Raw genomic sequence first — 19,144 nt, 5'->3', positions numbered from 1 at the left:
ACGTGTGTGTGTGCACACATGCACACATACACACACACAGTCAGCTCCATAGGTCACTTGGGGACCACCCTTGTCTCAGAATAGGACACAAGCATGAAAGTCCAGTTGGTTTAGACGCCAATCCCCTTCCCCCTCAGCTCCACTCCAGGATCCTGGCCCCTGGGTCCTGTGAGGGGCAGTTAGCGTGCCCTGCCAGGTGATAGGAAAATTCTGAGGAGGGGCTGGCATGGAGCTGTTCCATGATGCCCACTAGTGCCCTTCTAGGGTCCCACACACGTCAGGGAGGCCACTGCTCCTGCAGCCCAGTAGCTTCCTTAGAACCCTGTTGAAGCTCTGAGATCCTTCTTCCTGAAGACAATGAGGCACAGTCAAATTCTGCAACGGGGCCACCCATGGGTGCTGAGAAACTGTGCTCAAAGGAGGCGGGTACAGAAGGAAGCTAAGAGTCCCTGCAGATGACAGCAAATGGCCATGCATCGGCTATCCATGCACAGAGACCAAAAGACCTAGAATAGAAACAGCATGAAGGACAGAGGGCAGCTCAGCACAGCACCCAGAAGGGGCTTTGAGCAGGCATCTGAGTTACTGTTCTGTTGCTGTGATAAGACACCATGGCCAAAGCAACTAATAGAAGAAGGAGTGTGTTGGGGGCTTACAGTTTCAGAGGGTGGGTCCATGACCATCATGGCTGCAGGCAAGAAGTCTGGAGCATTCGCTGGGAGCTTACATTGAGAGACACAACTACAAGGCAGAGACAGAGAGACACTAAGAACGGTGTGAGCTTTTGAAACCTCAAAGCCCACCACCAGTGACACACTCCCTCCAACAAGGCCACACCCCATGATCCTTCCCAAACAGTTCCACCAACTGAGGACGATATGAGCCTATGGGGGCCATTCTTATTCAAACCTCCACATTCCACTCCCTGACCCCATAGGCTCCTGGCTATATCATAATGCAAAATTCATTTAGCACAACTTCCATAGTCCCCCATAGTCTTTTAGTCTCAACACGGTTTCAAAGTCCAAAGTCAGGCTCAAGGCAATCTCCTGATTGTAATCCCTTGTAAAATCAAAAAGCAAACTACCTGCATCCTACACACAGAGAAACACTGTAGATCACCATGCCAAAAGGGAGGAGTCAAGTCACAATGAGGAAACACTGAACCAAAGCAGGACTGAGACCCAGCAGGACAAACTCCAAATCCTACAGCTCCATGTCTGATGTCCAAGGGCTTAGAAGCCTCTGCCCTTACAGCTTTGCTGAGGATGATAAGCTTTTCTCCTTCGGCTGGCTCCGCATCATTTCTGCAGCTCTCCCTGGCTCGCATCCCACAGCTCTGGCATCTCCAACTTCTCTGGGCCTCCATCACAATCCGGGCTTCACCTTCCTCATCTCATGCAATTATCTCTGCAGGCCTCCAAGCAGGGACTCCCCTGGCACACGCTTGGGCTCCGCAACATCCCTTAACTGTGGAGGAGGATTCCACACCCCTTTCCCTCATGACTCTCGAGCCAGAATCACATGGCAAATGATGCTGACAGGTTCTGCTGCCAGCTTGGGGTGAAGCCTGGCCCCCTTCTTGAATTACATTTGTGTCAGATTTAATGTGTTGGTGCTTTTAAGATTGAGAAAATCCCTCAGGCCTTTTGGTTTCCTGAGTCACGGGGTTACCTGGGAGGTTCCCACCACTCCCCCACTCTATTTCTCCTCATCTCTTTCTTCACAGTCTCCTGATGTTCTTTTTTCTCCTTAAACCATTTATTTTGTGTTTCTTTTTTTTTCTCACTTTGTCCTTTTTCATTGTGGATCCACACAAGAATGATCACTAGTGACCACAGGACATGGTCAATAGTGGGCTGCCTTGAAATCTCCTCTGCCAATGAAATTAGCCCACGGCACTTCAGTCTAGACTCAGACAGGCAGCTTCTTATGACAAGGGGGAAAAGACCATATTCTTTGCCAAAATATCATAAAAATGATCTATCCCAGTTGCTACTATTGTTCCTCTCTGGGACTGCCATAGCCCACATTGCTCCCAGTGCTAATTGATTTCCAAGCTCCTACTAGGATTGCCCATTAAGGTCTCCTTACAGCATTCAACTGGTGTCCTGGTCCAAAGTCCCAAAGTCTGCCACCTTCCTCCAAACAACAGCATGGTCAGGTCTGCCACAGCAATGACCCACTCCCTGGTACCAAATTTCTTCTTAGTTACTTTTCCTTCACTGCAGTAAGGCACCATGACCAAAGCAATTTATAGGAGAACGAATTTACTGGAGGCTTACAGTTCCAGAGGGTGCATTCGTGAGCTTCGGGGCAAGGAGCATGGTAGCAGGCAAACACCGTATTGGAGCTGTTGCTGAGAGCTTACTCCCTGAGGCACAACCATGAAGCAGAGAGAGACACCGAGAGTGGTATGGGTTTCTACTTTCAGGGACACACCTCCTCCCTACCTCCTAATCCCTCCCAAACAGTTCCTCCAACTGGAGACCAAGCAGTCAAATCTATGGGAGTCGAGGGCATTTACATTCAAACCTCCACAACAGGACTGAAGGGCAAGCAGGTCTTAGAGAGGAAGGCAGGGAGAGCCACAGCTAGACGAGTTGGCCTGGACACCCAGAGGGTGCTGGAGGTGAAGAACCAAGCACACAGAATTAGTAGCTGGACAGAAGCGGGGAGGGGGGATTTGAGAGCCATGCTAAAGGATTCAGAATTAGTCCCTCAGGACACAGGGTATCATGGAGTATTCTCTGGAAAGCACTGGGAACAGACTTAAGGGTGGGTTGAGTGGGAGTGGCTTGAGGTTGAGGCTGGGATTGGGGTTGGACTGTGTTGGGATTTCATTGTGGTTGGGGGTAGGTTCAGGTTATTGTTAAGCTGTGTTTGAGTTGGGTTGGGTTCAGGTTGTGGTTGTGGTTGAGATTGGATTAGGGTAGAGAGTGTGGGAGTTAGGGTTGAGGTTGTGGGGTTGTGGGGATCGTGTGGGTTAGGGATGAGCTGGGGTTGGAGTTGGGTAGACCACTGCAGCTCTTCTAACAAAGGAAGAAGTTTCCAGAAGGCAAAAGATAGTAACCACTGGAGCTGGTGATAAGGCTTCCATTATCCTGCTGTACGGTAGAGGCTAAGGAGACGGGACATGCAGGGTGACATTAGTCAGGGAAACCTTGACACAATACACAGTGACAGTGGTTCCTTTGGTGGAGGTATAAACAATGACAGCTTTCTTAATAAACCAAGGGGGTGGTGACTGTCCTTTGAGAAGCCCATGCCCACGTCCTCCTTGAGTATGTATTCCTTTCTTGTCAAGAACATTTCTCTCTTTCCATCCTAGTGTTTAGAATCTGCATTGAGATCTCTTAGGAAATACCAGCTCTGCTTCAAAAATCATAGCACTGATGGTAGTGACAAGCCAGCGAGGGAGGAGATGGGTGAGAGAAGGGGTCTCTATAGGACCAAGACTCCAGAAAGGACCCCAGGAAGGGCCTCGGTCCATGTGCCTGAGACGGATGAGCTCCTCCAGGCTCCAGAATATGGGAGTCATTAACACGGGAAGATGAAGATGGAAGGTTGGAATGTGATCTCAGGGGCCTGGAGTCTTAGCAGTCACTTCTCTAGTGTCAGGGAAACCCCTGGGGCCTGAGAGTGGCCATGGTGAGGATGACAGTGGCCTGGGAGGGGAGAGCCTACAGTTAGGAAAGCGCCTGATCGAAGTACAGTTGTCTACAGCTAGGAAATTGCGTACCTGTGGCCCATGGGGCAGAGAAGGAGCCACCAGACAGGGTCCCTGAGGTAATGGGGCTGGAGTCTGTGGGATCTATAGGGCACATAGAGATAGAGGGGAGGGCGATTCGGGAGCCATTTGGGGGCACTAGGACTCTGAACAGGAAGCCCTAGGTCACCAAGCCCAGGGTGGCCACAAACAGTGAGGACTATGATGTGGTTAGAGACAAAGATCTAGGGAGAACGGACAGCCAGATCACAGATGTGCAACCATGAGGCCAGGGAGAGACGCTACATCTTCACAGGATATCATGAGTAGCAGGGTGGCCGTGAAGGCAAGAGAGAGGAAGGCCCAGCCTGACAGGAACGGAAGTGAGCAGCCCCAGAGAGAGCAGGGACATAGGAGGGGTGGGCAGCTATGAGTCCACCCTTGTAGGGCTGTGAAGACACCAGGGCCCAAGTGGGACAGAAAGCATAGGGAGGAAGGGCAGGAAAGAGAGAGAGGAAACCTGGAGGCTGGTTCGGCTAACCTAGAAGTTCCTCTGGGGTCCACAGATTCAGTACTTCATCCTGGCCACACAGCCTGCACAGTTGCTCCCTCCCTAGGCCTCAGTTTCCCCATCTGTAAGAAGAGCAAGCTAATACAGTATCTAGAAGACTCGGGGACTTCACACAAATGCTCTCTGGCTGTGAAGCCCCCTCCTCACCCTGCCCTTCCAAGTCATCTCAGAAAATGCAGAATTTCCAAATTCTCCAAAGCCAGTTTTGGGTCCTGGGGACAGAGAAGTCTGAGTTGTGGGGAAGTTGGGTGTGGGAGGAAGGTGACCAGGTGACATAGGACCCCACACTGGTGCTCCCTTTATAAAAAGGCAGCTGCTATCTGCCCTGAGGACTCTGAGTGTGTCAATGTTCACCTAGTGCCCACCACTCCCTTCTGCTTCCCTGTGTGTCACTTACCCTCCAAGATGCTCCCGGCTCTTCCCATACTCACTCCAGAGCCTTGTAAGAGCCCTGCTCATCCTCTGTGTTCTCTCAGGCCTCCTCACCCAGCTGCCCAACGTCACCACCACACACCTGCTTCTCCATAAGCCAAGCCATAGCCTGACCTTCATTTTGTGACCTTTCCCTCTGGATACCCTATGTTTGGGGCAGTATCTGGCCTCCCATAGCCAAAAGGTGTTTGGAAGGGTTTTCCCCCAAGCCAGGCACAGTGTCCTCCGATCATAGCCTCCCGTGGATGAACAACAGCTGCCACAGGGGTTCTTCAGGGGGTTTCCCTTCAAAGTGTGGGACCTTCCAGTTAGCGATGGGACCATCAGTCACTTGACAGATAGGAGGCTCCCGGCAACCCAGAGGTCAGCATCTCACAGAAGACAGCCTGGCCATTCAGGGCATGCATGGGGCAGAGCTCAGACCCCCAAACTGGGGCTTGGGCTTCTCGGCTCCTAGAAGACCCGATTATCCACACCCAGCTCTGAAGCCAGCCAAGAGAAGGAAATTTATTAGGCACCTGCTGGATACCAAGTCTGTGCCCTGAGACAGGTGGTTGTCGTGCCAACACCTCTGCTGTCTTTTTTTTTTTTTCCCCACAGAGGAGCAAATGACACCCAAGGAGGAAGCCAGTCCATGTCCAGTCCAGACACTCTGGGCTCAGGGCTGCTGCAAAGACCAGATGTCCTGTTTTATTTCTGTTCTTTTGAGATGGGCTGTCCATATGTTACCATAGTGCCTGGCCTTGAACTCCTGATTTTAGACTCCCCCTCCCTCCGCTGCAGTGTAACCTGCAGACTCGCACCACTGAGCCTGGCTAACGACGAACCTGCCAGGCTCTGTAGCAGGGCTCTTGTTCTTTATGACAATAAAGGCAGACGTTTGGGCTCCCTCTGCTTTTATTTAATCTCACAGCAGTCTCAGAGGTCTCTCCGTCCACACACAAGGACAGTAGAGTAAGGAGTGGGGAACTAGAGGGGTCCTGTCTGGCCACGGCAGAGCCTCAAGGTCAAAGCCAATGCTCACTTGTGTCTCCTCCCCAGGGTCTTGTCCCCCTTTATGTAAGGAATAGACAAACATAGCATCAGCCTGCCTCTCCCGCTCACTCTTCCATCATCCTGCGTGACTCCATTTAGTGGAGCTGTGTCTACCCATGGTGTCCAACCCAGGGGGCAGTCTGTCTGTCCTCTCAGGACTGAAGCCTCTCTGGGCAGCATTCCTAGACAGGCCAGCTGTTTACTAGGCAGTTCCCAGAGACAGAACCAGTTGATCTCAGGGTCACTGGGGCCAGGATGGGGCTTCCCCAGCCACACACCTGCACCCTTCTCCATCGGGTCTGGCTCTCAGTGACAGCTGGGACCTCTGCCCAGTGCCTGGCTGGAGGTATGTGCTCCCAGAATCCTCTGTGGGCAGGACATGTTTTTTTTTTGGGGGGGGGCTGCAGAAGTCATGGAGTAGTGAGCAAGTGGGGGCAGAGCCAACGTGCTGGCAGGAGGAGAAGAACCCACACTCTTTTAGCTTCGTAGTGGCTTATCACAGCCCATTGGCTGGGACATTGGACAGTCCACAACCAACCCTTGGCCTTTGCAGTGGGCTCTAGGTATCCTTGGCACCCATCTAGACTGAGGCTTCTCCCAGAGGCCCCTGCTGCTTCCTTCCAGAGCCCTCTGGGTTGGGAAAGGAACTGCACTCTCCCAGGGGGAGGGCAGTAGGCATGGAGCTCTTTAGAGTGGGCTGGGGTTGGTCCCACACTGGACACTCTCTCGCCGGTCAGCCTGTCACTCAGGAAAGGTTACCCTACAGGCAGCAGTAGACTGTGGGGGTGACACAGCTACTTGGTGGCTCATGGCTGGGGGCTAAGAGGGGATGCAGCAGGACAGGGAAGAAGTGGGAGAGACTGGGTCTTGATTGGAAAAGCCTGTGTGGCGGTTTGAAAGGGTATGTGATGGAGGAAGGTCATTGGCTAATAAAGGAACTGCCCTGGCCCATTTTATTGGTTAGAGGATAGGTGGGAGGAGAAAAACAGGACAGAACGCTGGGAGGAAGAGGAAGTGAGGTCAGAGACTCGACCGCTTTCCTCTCGGGAGCAGACGCCTGAGAGAGATGCCATGCCCCACTCCCAGGATGAAGCTCCGACCCAGGATGGACTAGGCTAGAATCTCCCCGGTAAGCGCACCTTGGGGTGCTACACACAGATGATTAGGAATGGGCTAAATTAATATGTGAGAATTAGCCTAGAAGAGAATGGGCCAAACGGTGTTTAAAAGAATACAGTGTCCGTGTAATTATTTCGGGGCATAAGCTAGCCGGGCAGGCGGCTGGGGTGTTGGGGACGCAGCACCGCGCCCCTAGTACTACATATGGCGCCCACGTGGACAACTGCTTTCACATAAAGCCTGAGACAGCTTGGGAAGTAATTCTAGAACAAAATGAAAGCATTGTGCCTGGTTTCTTGGTAGCAGCAATTTCTCGGTTCTACTCTGCTTGCTCGAGGCAAGCAAGCGCCTCATCTAAGAGAGGCTTCCTGACTCAGCTTTAGCTGCAAAGCCTGCAGCTCATTAAGAGGTCCTGCCACGAAACACTTAAACGGTGTTGACGAAAAGCTGAACACATGCTTTTCGGTTTTCAGCCATAGCAGGAAAAAAGCTGCGCCGTTTAAAAATGCCGGCTTTCTGGGCTGTCCTGCCAGGACAAACTCTGACTCTTTTACGCAGGCGGCTTGCAAGCACAGGCTGTTGAAGCTCGCTTGCTGGCTACAGCCAGTACCTCCGCCATGAGGCTGGAAAGCTAAGGAATGGACTGGATCTAGCTGGCAAAGCCACGCCTTTAGTCCTACTGATATTGCTTGGTAAATTAAAGACTTGTGTGGTCAGAAAAAGAGAGATATACAGTAAAGAGAGATTCAAAGACAAAGAAAATTTCTAAAAGGTTTAAAGCGTGTTAAAAATATATGCAGACTAAAAGTTGAAGTTCTTAAAGTAAAAAACAAAAAAAGGAAGAGAGTTGTTGTGTGTGGTAGCACACGCCTTTAATCCCAGTGCCTAGAAGGCAGAGGCAAACAGATCTCTGTGAGTTCAAGGTGTAGTAGCATACACCTTTAATCCCAATGCCTGGGAGGCAGAGACAGGTGGATCTCTGAGAGTTCAAAGACAGCCTGGTCTACAGAGTTACTTCAGGTCAAAGATACAGAGAACCTGTCTCAAAAAGCAAAGAGTTAAAAGTAAAAATAAACAAAATAGAGGTTAAAACAAAGCGTACAAAGATGGAAAATACACAGAGACTTTTGATACTGTATGCTATTATGCTCTCTTTGAATTGTTTAAATGCTGAGGAAGGAGAAACAGATGCTAAAAGATATTTATTTATAAATACTGCTGAACTAATCCAACATAGATATTATGAATTTGGATCTAAGGATATGATACTTTGGAAAGGAGTTTCTTATTTTGTTTTCACAGAGGATGAGACGCTGTTCATTTCTTCTATTCCGATTTGGTATGATGGACCACGCCCTCCTGAAGGGTTGGTGTGAACGCCTTCAAAAAATTGCTTCGCTCAACTGCCAACTGAGATGAAACTAGCACACAGGTTATACCATGAAAGAACAAATTAACGACGCCCCCATTCAGCAGGAAGCAGTTTGGAGAGAAATACCTGCGCCCAAATTCCCAAAAAATGTTTATAAATGTTCTTTTACATTTAAAGGGGGATATGATATAGATATGAATAATTTGCATTAGTATAGATTTTGCTTTATTGATAAGAGATTTACGGTCAATTTTGTTATATGTATAAGTGTTTCTGATTTTGATTAAGGTATTGTGATTGTGTAGTTCATTTAAATATGTACTGTATAATTAAGAAATATAGGTTGTTAATGGATAATCATCGATAATAGTAAAGCTTGTAGTCATGTTAGTTAGATTTTCTAGATATATAGAGATATATTTTAGATAGACATTCTTCATATCTTTCAAAGATTACAGAATAGGACATTTAATGTTTTAATAACTGAGGACTTTTCATGGCAATGAGACACTCTGCTCCTGGCAGCAACAATGTACTTCAAGAGGAAGATGGGCATCGAAGAGGATCCTTATGGAGTTTGATAGCCATTTGGGCAAGAAACTGCTCTTGCCTGGACTATTGCATAAACTGGACACAGAGAACCCGCAGAGAGAGGACTACTGAACTTGCCTAAGGTGAGATGATCTTTCGGGGTTCCTGATTCATGAAAGAGTCTGCGAGACATTCTGTAGGACACAACAGATAGTGACTGAACTGACTTTGAATTTTCCTGCTTTATGGAAATGTCTGCTGGATACCAAGGGCCTGAAGGCTGAAGATGGATGCCCCAACGGTACAAAAGAACTTTGGGTGACTGTCCAGGCAGCGAGATGTCTTTGTCATTTCTAGAGTTTGAAGTTTCTTAGTTCTTATTTACTTAGGTAATATTATATCTTTCTGGAGTCTTTGATGGAGTTAAGAATAGTTAGTTATAGTTATAGTTTTCCTTAGTTATGATAAAGATTATTGTAACTTTTACTTGATAACTGTTTTTGTTATATGTAATTTTGCTATGTTAAAGTTAAAGCTTTTTTTTTTTAAACCGAAAAAGGGGAAATGATGGAGGAAGGTCATTGGCTAATAAAGGAACTGCCCTGGCCCATTTTATTGGTTAGAGGATAGGTGGGAGGAGAAAAACAGGACAGAACGCTGGGAGGAAGAGGAAGTGAGGTCAGAGACTCGACCGCTTTCCTCTCGGGAGCAGACGCCTGAGAGAGATGCCATGCCCCACTCCCAGGATGAAGCTCCGACCCAGGATGGACTAGGCTAGAATCTCCCCGGTAAGCGCACCTTGGGGTGCTACACACAGATGATTAGGAATGGGCTAAATTAATATGTGAGAATTAGCCTAGAAGAGAATGGGCCAAACGGTGTTTAAAAGAATACAGTGTCCGTGTAATTATTTCGGGGCATAAGCTAGCTGGGCAGGCGGCTGGGGTGTTGGGGACGCAGCACCGCGCCCCTAGTACTACAGGTATGGCCCCCATAGACTCATATGTTGAATGTTTGGCCCACGGGGAGTGGCAGCATTAGGAGGTGTGTTCTTGCTGGAGTAGATACGGCCTTGGTGGAGGAAGTGTAGCACCGCAGGGACAGGCTTTGGGTCTCATATGTGCTCAAACTCTGCCCAGCAGTCTCCTTCGGCTGCCTGCAGGGTGAGATATAGAACTCTCGGCTACCCCTCCAGCACCGCGTCTGCCTGCACGCCACCATGTTCCACCATGAGGATAAGGGACTGAATCTCTGAACTGTAAACCAGCCCCAGGTAAATGTTTTCCCTTACAAGAGTAGCTATGCAGTGGGGGGACGGCTGGCACTGGGTCACAAAGGCGGGAGAACTAGCCCTGCTCCTCACCAGCTGTGGCACACTTCAGCAAACCCCGTTGTCCAGGACCCAGGTGAGCCACGTGAGGGCCTGAGAGCGGAAGAGTTGACTCGCCCTGGTGGTGTGAGTGAGGGTGAGCTGGACCCAAGGGCCTGAGATTCAGAGAACTGGCCCCACTTCTGGCTGCAGACTGTGTTGGGTGGGCGGCTGAGGCAGGGCTGGAGAGCTCACCCAGGTGGAGACAGTGGGGGAAAGCTGGCAAGCTGACCAGCCCAGCTACCACCCAGGCCCAAACCAGGGCTGTGAGTTGGCCCACCCCAACATCCCCCTCATCTATGAACTGTTGGAGCATGTGAAGGGGATGAAGCCATAGATCCAAACAGCAGGATCCCCACCACCCAGGACAACAACAGGACATCGGAGAGGAACCCCAGGGGGAGCCCATTAACCATGAGGGTAGCTGACGCCAGAAGTCTTGAGCCAGACCCATGACTCATGGCAATGAAGACTCACAAGGGAAGACGGAAAGACTAAAGGGTTAACAGCGTAACTCAGTGGGCCACACTACAGCTTCCACGATGCAATTCTTCCCCTTTTTTCTTTTTTTGTTTGTTTCTTGTTTTGTATTTTGTTTTTGTTCTGTTTTTCTTGGCTTGGTTGGTTTTTAGTTTTTCTTTTAAATTTGGGGGGAGGGAGTTGCAAGGGTGGAGGGCAGATGCGGGGGGGGGAGATCAATGGGATTGGAATGCATGATGTGAAATCCACAAAGAGTCAATAAAGATAGGGGGGAACGTCACGGCCATGGTGTCTCTTCACAGCAATAGAAACCCTAATTAAGACAGCCTGGGAAGCTAAACCAAGGGCTGAGCGTACTCTAAAGTGTCTTAGCCACTTGGCTCCTTCTAGAGTCCATGATTCATCCCTGGCTACCCCCACAAACTGGGGTCTCCCCAACAATGCTGTGCTCGGGCTCCCCCAGCTCCTCAGCTAACTGCCTGGTGCTGGAGTTCAGTCTCCTTTGGACAGAACCTTCATCTGGGCACAGCCATGGGCCATCCCTGGAAGGCTAGACATACCAGCATTAGGCCACAAGAGCCCAGGCCCCGGTTACTGTGATTTAGAGAGAAAGAGAAAGAGAGAGAGAGAGAGAGAGAGAGAGAGAGAGAGAAATGGGGGACAGAGACACATGGTTAAAAAGGAATGGCACAGGAGCTGCTCTTAGTGCCTGCAGCTGAGGATGCATCCTGTCAGGACCCCAAGGGCAGGCCAGTGCAGATGCCTGAATACTAACACCTGTGTCACCTGGCCAAACTGCCAATGAGAGGAAGGGGAATGCTGAGCAGAGACAAAGAGAGACAAGGGTGTTGACTGGAGGCTGGTTTTGTTGAGTTGATAGTGAGAGGGGGCAAAATGATCCCTACACTTTAGAGAAAATTACACATGATTGTTGGTTTTTCTTGACATTGCTGGGGCCAAACCCAGGGCTCCATCTCTGTAACAACGCTACCACTTAACTACATCTCTAGCCATAGCTCAGTTTCTTTTTTATTTTGTTTTATTTTGAGACAAGATCTCCCTATGTAGCCCAGACTAGCTCCAAACTCAAGACCCTTGTATCTCCATCTCTTTGTAGGATTTCAGCACAACACCTAGATTTTTCTTATGTTCAGCTCAGTAACAGTGCTCCCTGCCTGGTGCAGTGGGTTTGCTGGCCATCGCTGCCTCAAATCCTTCTGCCCCTGACCCGTGCAAGGGCAAAGGTCACTGAACCTTTTAGAGAGACCTGAGTAGATGCTTGCCCTTCTAAGAAGTAGAAATAGGAGCGAGATCCAGAAGGATTCTGCTTCCATCTGACCACAGGAGCTCCTCCAATAAGCAGGCTGTGGTCCTGGTCTCTACCCCTCCTTAGCCAAACCTCATCCACCTGTCACCTCCAAACAGACCAAGTCCCAAATCCCAACCTGTTACCCAGCTTCATTTCGTTCCTGAGGTACTGGACTCACTTCACACGCCACATCTGCTGCCCCTCTCCAGGCAGACCTCTGCACAGCCTTCAGGGTCCCCCCCCCTCAGAGTCTCCTCCTCCAGGGAGATCTCTGCACAGCCTTAGGGCCCTCCTCAGAGTCTCCTCCTCCAGGCAGACCTCTACACAGCCTTCAGGGCCCCCCTCAGAATCACCTCCTCCAGAAATCCCTCCTCAATCCATCAGACAGAGCTAGTGTCTTCCTCCTTGCCCCTGGAGAACCCTCCCCCTCATTTTCCCTGCACACCAAGACACAGCTCTTTCTCTCAGAGGCTTTACCCTCCACCATGAGAACCTCTCAAGAACGGGGTCACCTCATGGTCCTCTCAAGGCCTATCTTGGGACTTGACCATGGGCAGCTCCGTAAGCATGGTTGGATTTCCACAGGGTCCAAGGTCAACGTGGAAGGAAACCACACTAGAAGCTTCCTTGAGTCAATCTCTGCACCATGCAACGAATGGTGCTGCCTGAAAGGCCCATGAAGCGAGGCCTGGCCAAGACAGCCAGGCTCTGATGGGCTATTTCTTCAGCCCTAAGCCAAACACAGAGCCCAGAGAGATCCAGCGCTCTGATTGGAAGATGGGAGTCACTGCCTCCAGTGGGATGGGGTTAGCACACGTGTGTGCACACACTCATAACCACACACACAAGCATGCACACATGCATGCATGCACACACATGCTATCAGGGTAGATCCTAGAGGGAGAGTGTCCTGGCTAGTTTTATGTCAGCTTGGCACCAACTGGAGTTATCTGAAAGGAGACAACCTCAATTTAGAAAAATACCTCCAAAGATCCAGCTGTAGGGCATTTTCTCAATTAGTGATGAATGGGGGAGGACCCAGCTCATAGTAGGTGGTGCCATCCCTGGGCTGGTGGGCCTGGGTGCTATGAGAAAGCAGGGTGAGCAAGCCAGGGGCTGTAAGCCAGTAAGCAGCTCCCCTTCATGGCCTCTGCATTAGCTCCTGCCTCCAGGTTCCTGCTTAAGTTCCTGTCCTGACTTCCTTCACTATGATGTGGAAGTGTAAGCCAAATAAACCCTTTCTCCCCAGCTTCCTTTTAAGGTCAGATAACCCCTGGTCCTGTAAGACATACCTCTGCCCATCTTACCCCCATGGCTTATTGCTTCTCTGTGAACATCTGCCTAGAAAGTTGGTTCACTGCAGGTGGCATGAGAAACTGCCTGATTATATGTGAATCTATATGATTATATATTAATTAACGTGAATGCAGGAATTGCCTGAAATTGTGTCATGTTTTATTCATCATTTTAGAGTGTGTGTTTGGTGTGAGGTGGCAGGGGAGGTCCAGTCTGCAGAGCCTGAGGCACTATGAGAAGTGGGGGGGGGGCCTCATCATCCCTCCAGTTGCCTTTCACACAAATTCACTTTTTGGGCACACAGCCAGAGCCTCGGGGGGGAAAGGGCTAATCTACACTTGACAAGGCTCCCCTGAATGACAGCCTGCCCCCTTGTCCCAGCGTCTCCAGCAGGTGTTTCACTGTGGGCTCGGGGTAGAAGCAACAGAAGCAGCCTTTGCTAAGTTCAGCTACATGGGGAGGGCTGCTGGAAAATCTTGGAACCCACGGCGGCTGGAGCATTGAGCCAAAGGCATGCCGTGAGACCCGGCAGACACAACCTGTTCACAACCAGGACAGGGAAGTGTGGGTCCCGCCTGAGCCCACCTTGAATAGATAGACCCTGAGATACTTGTAGGAAATGAGAAGGCTGCCTGCTGGAGTGGGTGTCGGAGGTAAGGCCAATGCAATCCTTGAAGGACACTCAGGTGGCTCCCATGGGGCACACCCCACTCCGGCCAAAGCTCCTCTCCATGAGTTCCCAGTTAGTTATTTTTATGATGAGAAATGCCACCATGTTGGCTTTTTTTTTTCTTCTGGTTATTCTGGAAGCATTCACTTGGGTTTTCCCTGCTCTGGTTTTCTTTATGTTTCCATAATCTCGAGGCTTCTGGGTGGTCTGGTTTCCGACAGGCAGCAGCGTCATCTGGTTCTCACAGTCCGTGTGCTCATGGAGGAAATGTGGCCTGAGCCGATGTCACCCCACCCACAGAAAGGAAGTGACAGCTAACCCACTGTGGAGAAATCTATGGGCTATACCCGTCACGGTGATTTTGGTTACAGGGAATACGAAAGCCTAGTTAGACAGCCTTAAACAATAAGCATGATTTACTGGTTTGCGTGATTAAAAAGCCCTTCAGGATAAGCTTGATCCGGCAGCTTAGCTTAACAGTATGGGGGATGGGAAGTTGTTTTCTTTCCTTTGGATTGCCATTTTCAAGACTGGCTGTCCTTATCGTACCAAGACTATCGTACCAAGACATCTGCCAGTAGTTCTCGAGACAATGTTAGCAACTTCAGAGAAGCATCTTTGCCCTAGAATTCCCAGAAGAGGTCCCGGGTTTCTGGTCATGGGTGGCGCAATAGCAGAACATTCCTCTCTCGTGAACAAGGGTCTGGGCTCAATCCTACAAAGCCCATGCCCTCTCCTTAAGCCACTCACTAAGCCAGGAGCTGGAGTCATTTGAGCTCCTGCCTCCTCTGTGCCCCTCATCACGGTTCTGTTCTGGGGACGGTGAATGCCCAAGTTGTGTGATGTTGTGAATTCTTGCAGATTCTCAGAGGCAGCTGGCTAATCCTATCTTGTAGATAAGGGCGCAAGTTAAGAGAACTGATTTGCGGCATCAGAAGGGGGTGAAGCAGAGGCAAGACTGAAGTCAGGCCCATGTGATCACCAAGATGTTGCATCCATTGCTTTTCTCATCACTGTAACAAATTGCCTGACAAAGCAACTTAATGGAGAAAAAAAAAGATTTATTTTGGCTCACAGTTTGAGAGTACACAGTCCATAATGGCAACAGGATTGCAAGGTCACATTGCATCCAGTCAGGAAGCAAAGAGAAAGATACATGCTGGTGCTCAGCTTGCCTTCTTTTTATTGAATCTGGGATCCTAATCCATGGAACATGCCACTCATATTAACGGTGGTTCTTCCCACCTCTGTTACCCCAATCTAAAAACACCCAGAGGCTTGTCCCCAAGGTGACTGGTCCTGTCAAGCTGCCAATCAATATTTATCCACCTAGCTATTCTGACCTCACAACCTGCCTGCCTCTGCAGCCAATGCAAGGCCCTACAAGGATTCGGAGAAGCTGTTTCTTCTTCTTCTTCTTCTTCTTCTTCTTCTTCTTCTTCTTCTTCTTCTTCTTTTCCTCTTTTGCCACAGCTCTAGCTGAACATCCGGTCTGTGCCAACTATCCTGTTGTGCTCCAAAAAGCCAGGAGTCATTAGGAATCATGCTATCTCTGTCAGGCTGAGGTTGAGTCGACTTATCACTGGGAAGTGTGCCCTGTGTTGTGGGCACTGCCTCCCTAATAAGTTCCAGGGAGATGGAGCCCAGCTCTTTTATCTCTGTGGGATCCCCAGGTGATCAGTGGAGTGGCAAGGTTGACTAACTCCAGGAAACTAAGCTAGTTGGGCAGCTCCACCCAGCCTCGCCTTCTGGGGACTAGCGAGGTATTCAGGAAGGTTTGATTACCCAGAATCAGCCTAGGAGTGCTGGGACCCCCTGCCCAGAAGAAGGAGGCCAGCAGTGGGGTACAGCAAGCAGGGAGGGGCAGCTGGAGAAGAACTGGGTTGTGGGAAACGCAGGCTCAGAACGCAAGTCACTGTCGACCACTGCGCGTGGGTGCTCAGAGATTCACCTCTGAGGTCGCCACACCCAGGAATTCCTGGCCCAGAGTCCCCAGCAGGGAAACTTGTGTGACTCTCTGGCAGTCACTCCAACCCCAGGTTGGCAGCTCAGCCTGATGGTCACCCTATCAGTGAGCTCTGCAGGTGCCCAACATCAAGGTGTCTGAGAAAGCACCACTGCCTAGGGGCCAAGGAGTCAGGACCCCTCCTGCAGGCCTCACTACAGAGTCTTGGTTTGTCCTGAGACACTGTTCCTGGCCTTGAACACACATGCACACAGGTGCACACACACACACACACACACACATACATGCATGTTTGGCATATACACATACACACATGTAGATGCATGCACTGCACACATGCACATATATGAACATATATACACCCAATCCCACATACTCTTCCCTCAGGGTGGCTCACCCGGTTGGCTTCCTCAGCCACCCACCCCCCCAGCTTCTCTCTCACCTGGTCCCTGGCTGTGGATTTCAGGGACTCTCACAGCTCAATTGCCTAAGAGCAGGGAACCGGCTCCCCGGGCCTCTCTAAACCTGCCACTCATTTCTCAGAGGCTTCAGGAAGGAGAAAAAGGCACCGAGAGCTGCAGAGACAAATTGCATGTTTTAGACACAGGTGGACTGGAGGGTGGAACCAGAAAAAAAAGACACTCGGGTGTTGTGTGAACTGAGGCAAGGTGCCTGTGTCTCAGACCCTGGATACAGGGGACAAACCTATAGCATACGGTCAAGGCCAAGCTGGGAAACTTGGACCCACCCTTTCTCAACATAAAAATATTCCTTTAAAAAAAATGTCATAGGAGACCAGCAGTGGGCGAGGGAGGGGACCAACAAACCCGATCACTTGAGTTGTATCCCAGAACCCACTACGCCTGAAAGTCCTCTAACCTCCACATGTGTGCCGTGGCTCAGTTCACACACACACACACACACACGCACACACACACACACGAGAAAGTAAATAAACCATAATCCAACTGGACAATACTTGCAGAGCATGCTCAAGGCAGCCTCGTAGCTTAACTCGTGTTCCCGCTGCCTAGGAAACAGCCCGGGAAAGCCGCTCGGCCCACCGTGTTTCTAGCTTACATGTCGTCTGTTTCCGTGCACCCTTTACCACTCGCTGTGCAGGGCCAGAGACTTTTCTAACTCAGCACTAAGGTCCCTCCGCGGGGAGATTTGTTCCACCACAAGCTGCTGGTGATTCAGGCCACACTCACGCTGCACATCCTACCGCTTAGCTATGTATCCCATCGACAGTGAATGCGCTTGCCTCTTACGTAACTCTAGATAGAGTTTCATGATGAATCTAACACACCCAATAGCAAGCGCTGTTTCCAGACCCGCAGAACACTTGACGATCACAGTTATTTCTAGTCAAGGCCTTTCAAAACTGCACACACGTTCATTTACTGAACATCCGTGCTCAGATGACTACTGTGCTCATGTCACGTTACTTAGGAAGCAATCCTTTCACGTGGCATGGAAGTTTCCACCACAAATTCTCCCTTCTGCCCATCTTCAGCCGCCTCATCTGCCTTTTTCTTGAACCTAGTCTCCAAGACATCCTGGCACACATGTGTACCTCTACATGATCTGTGTTCCTCTTTGACATTCTGCCCTCTGCCACCACCAGGTCCTGGAGCAGAGGCCACCCCCTTCATTGCCCACCAATTGCTCATCCTTTAGCCACAGCTTAGACAGAACACCCTCCTCTAGAAAGCCCTCAGCCTCAGAAGCAAGTGGGTGTCCCCTCCTTCCTCTGCCGTGGCATTTGGGATCACTCCCTGAGGATTGGCTTCCACTGTTTTCCCCTGTGAATGCAACCACTTGAGGAAGAGAATGGCCGCTCAATGCATGTGTGCAAATTCAACACTAATCCTGGACAAAAAAAGAATGGGGAGAGGCCAATCTTCCCTACTCAATTGCATTACCTGCAAATCGGAAATCTAGAAGCTCCCTTAAAGCATTGCTTTCTCCCCACCACCAACCGTCACTAGGTCCTATTAATTTTATGCTCAAAGAATACGTCAGATTCGCCCACCTGTCTCTGTCTCTTCAGCCATCTCCCCCACTTAACCTGGCTACTGCCATGGCCATCACCTGTGGCCCCTGGTTTCTGCCTGGCCCCTCGCTCCGTCCTGAGTAGCTCAGCCAGAGAACTGGAAAGCACATGTATTTGACGATACTGCCCCTCAGTTAAAAGTCCTCAGGGACTCCCTGTTGCCATTAGAGAAACACCAACACCCCATAGAGGTCCACATGGGCTGAACTGCCAGCCGCCTCATCCTTCAGCTCTTGTCCTCTCTCCTGGCCCCTGTGCCCAGCCTGGTGAGGCTAGGCTGCCCCTGATTGAGGCTCTCCTCCCATCCTAAGCCAGTGTCTCCCACTGAGGCTTCCAGTCTCTGTTCAGAAGCCATGTGAACCCTTTCTTACCTCAAACATCAGATCAGATCTCCCATTTGCTGATCTCACTCTACTCTGCCCTTCTACAAGCCTGCCTTAGAGAAACTATCTTCCCAGTCATAAAAACTTTCTTTTTTTTAAAAAAAAAGTACCTATTTTTACTTTATGCATATGAGCATTTTGCCTGACTGTGTATCTGTGTACCATGTGTGTGCAGTATTATGGAGGCCAGATGAGGGTGTTGGATCCCCTAGAACTGGAGTTACAGACAGTTGTGAGTCATTATGTGGACGCTGGGAACTAAACCCACGTTCTCTACAAAAGCAATGAGTGTTCTTAACCACAGAGCCATTTCTTCAGCCCCAGGAAAACATTTTTTGTTCTTCCCCAGGAGAGTGACCGCCCTTTGGTCCTAGAGATGGGCCTAGACGAAGACAGGACACACACATGTCAGTAGGAAAGGGACATGGGCTCAGGAAGCCATTTGTCTCCGCCACATGGACCATGCCAAGATGAGAAAGAAGCAAGAGAGAAAAGAACCAGCGGACAGCTCAGCCTGAGACCGTTCCTTGGTCTTTCACCTGGAGTCAGCCACACCTGAAAGCCCTCACGACTCACGCCCTGCCCTTGATGCGTGTTATTCTGCTTCCGTGTGACTAAGCTCAGACAAAACACAGACGGGAACCACCTAACCACCTCTAGGGACCCAAACCAGTGAAGGCAGCAACTACAAGTACTCCTCAGAGCGCCATGAGGTCTTGGGGGAAACAGCAGTGATTAGCTAAGCAGGGGAGGGGGAGTGTTAGACCCACAGTTGACATGGAAGGCTGGAAGTTCACCTGTGTGGCCAGGCAGGCACAAGGATTGCTTAGACGTTCAGTGCCAGGG

This window comes from Microtus oregoni, unplaced genomic scaffold (genome assembly GCF_018167655.1).
Source record: "Microtus oregoni isolate MIOR12 unplaced genomic scaffold, Mior012 000005F_ref0000423, whole genome shotgun sequence".
NCBI classification, from domain to species: domain Eukaryota; kingdom Metazoa; phylum Chordata; class Mammalia; order Rodentia; family Cricetidae; genus Microtus; species Microtus oregoni.
Note: the sequence above shows the minus strand (reverse complement) of the source record.